This window comes from Vombatus ursinus, unplaced genomic scaffold (assembly GCF_900497805.2).
Source record: "Vombatus ursinus unplaced genomic scaffold, bare-nosed wombat genome assembly UNPS02015012.1, whole genome shotgun sequence".
Taxonomy (NCBI): domain Eukaryota; kingdom Metazoa; phylum Chordata; class Mammalia; order Diprotodontia; family Vombatidae; genus Vombatus; species Vombatus ursinus.
Window position 1 is genome coordinate 658,936 of NW_020954790.1, and position 2,447 is coordinate 661,382.

Consider the following 2,447-nt stretch of genomic DNA (forward strand, 5'->3'; position numbering starts at 1 on the left):
CGGAAGCGGAAGTAATGTGTGTTCGAGTCTCGCTCACCCTCGAGATGCGGTCTTAGCTGCGCAAGACCTTATGGGAAATGTAGTTCGGACAGGGAGGCGAGCTGCTCGGAGTAGGCTGGGGGGCGGGGCGTTTGGGGGCGGGGCGAGGGTTCCGCGCAGGCGCGAGCGACCTGGAGGCCTGCGGAGGCTTACTCTGTAGACGCCGCGAGGCCCCGAGTCCTGCTTCCCGTCCTTTGTCCCTAGGGCACGTCTGATGGCCCGTTCCGCCTTTGCTCGGGTTCGGGCACCCCTCCCCCACATCTCCCGCCTCCAGCCCCCGCGCCTTTCCTCCCCCTCTGACCCCAGCATCCTCCCCCAGGCCACGCCCTCTCACCCTGGGCGCCCCCCCTTCCCCGTCACTGTCCAGACCCCGCCCCCTCCATCCTCTCAGGTCCCCAGGCCCCCCCTCCCCCAGATCCAATGGTGCCTGTGACCCCGCCCCGCCCTGGGGCAGACCCTCCCCCCTCCAGCCCCCTCCAGCGCCCTCCTCCGTGCCCAGCGTCCGTCGGGGTCCGCGAGGCCCGTGGGCTGGGCGTCCGCCCTCAGAGCTTCCATGTGCGGCGTAGAGCGGAGAAGGGGGGCGTCCCCCGAGCGCAGGGCCCGGCGGGGGCCGCTGGGGGGGCCTCGCGGGGGCCTCTGGGGGGGCCTCGGGGGTACAGCCCATCCACCCTCTGCTCGGCCTCGCCCCGCATTCTCCATCAGGAGCCAGGCCTCCCACGCCCCTCCTGACCGTCCTGCAGCCGCGCCCCTTTTTCCCTCCCGCACCCCGCCGCCCGCAGACCAGTCCAGAAGAAGGGGCCGCCAGCATCCCTCCGGGAGGCCCGGTCAGAGCTCTCCCCTGAAGAGGCGGCGCAGGCTGCGGGGGCCGGGGTGCAGCGGACAGGCCGCGGTCCGGCCGGACACGTCCAGCCAGCCTAGGTCCGAGCGGTCAGCGGGAGGGGGTCAGACCTGGCCACCGAAGCAGTCTGCACGAGAGACGAGCGATTTCCATCTGCACACCCTAAGGAACCTGATGGATTTACCACAGAGATGGCTGTATCTAATCCAATAGACACTACAATGATGTGACACACCTATACCTATACATACATACATACATGTATATGCACATAGAGGTATATATCAAGTGACCCTTTCACAAGTGGAAATCCGATTAGCCCACATCCCATCGATTGCCCGTCCTGCTTCTTGGTGATCGATCACCCCTTCTTTTTCTGAGCGCTCACTCACCATCGTGTTAATGATCGATGGCAGAATTTTCCCAGGAATTAAAATCTCCGGCCTGTGGTTTTCAAACCCTGTTCACTTCTTTGTTTTTGAAAATGTGGACAAACCTTTGGCTCTCCGCAGTCTGTACCTCTCCAGTTTTCCACACTCTTGAAGCTCACTGAGAATGATTTAGCACAGCCGCTGTCTGCCAGTTCTTTCAGTGCCTAAAGATGGCATTCATCTGGGCCAGGGGACTTGAATTCATCAAGGGCCATCTGGTGGGGGCTGCCTCGTTATCTCCTCACTTATCTTGGATGTCACTGTTAGCCACATTTGTCATTGCCAGGGCAAAGGCCATTTTCCATAGCCAGGAAAACAGAAGCAAAAAAATGTATAAGGCAGCTGTGCCTTCTCTTTGGTGTCAGTTATCCTTGTCCCAAGCCATGGTCCTTTCCCTTCTTTTATCCTCCTCTTTTCTGGACAGATCTAAGAACAGACTCCACCCATTTGTCCTTACCAACCTCATCTGCTTCTCTGCCCAGCTTCAACTCGTTCTGAGCTTCAGTGTTCTTGACACCTTTGTGTATATAGAACATTACTGCTCTATCATTTTCATCACCTATTTCTTGTTCTTGCTTCTATGTTCTGTGGATCTCTTCTTCAAATATCACTCACTTTGCCTGGTGAGTTCCCTGTGCATCCACATCAATCTCTAAGACTTCTGCCTCTTTAATTTCTTACTCTGTGAACATATTTCCCAACAGTTTGCTTTTTTTTTTAATGCTGTCCTGATGCTCACATTTGCATCGAAGTTATGCTGCGGGATGGATTAGTCGATGCTGAGGTCCTTTCCATTTCTGTGACTGAGATTAGGATTCACTCCATTTTAAAGTATATGTTCATTTCATTTGGAGGATCTTAGGAGTTCTTCACTGAATTTCTCTCATCTTTATCCTCTGCATCAGATACTGGAATGTAAACTGTAATGATTGACAGATGTTTGTTGTGAGCACCGAAATAAGAAATGGCCCAGGGTCTCCCATGAAGTGAGGGAAGTTCCCTGCTCCCTTCAGAGGATGATAAAACCCTTGTTGTATCTGCCTCCCCACGAAGCTCATTGGTCAAGGATGTGGTATTCAAAGTTGTAACAGCTAACTTAATATTTCTAGGTGGCCTAGAAATGGATCTTTAGCATCGTG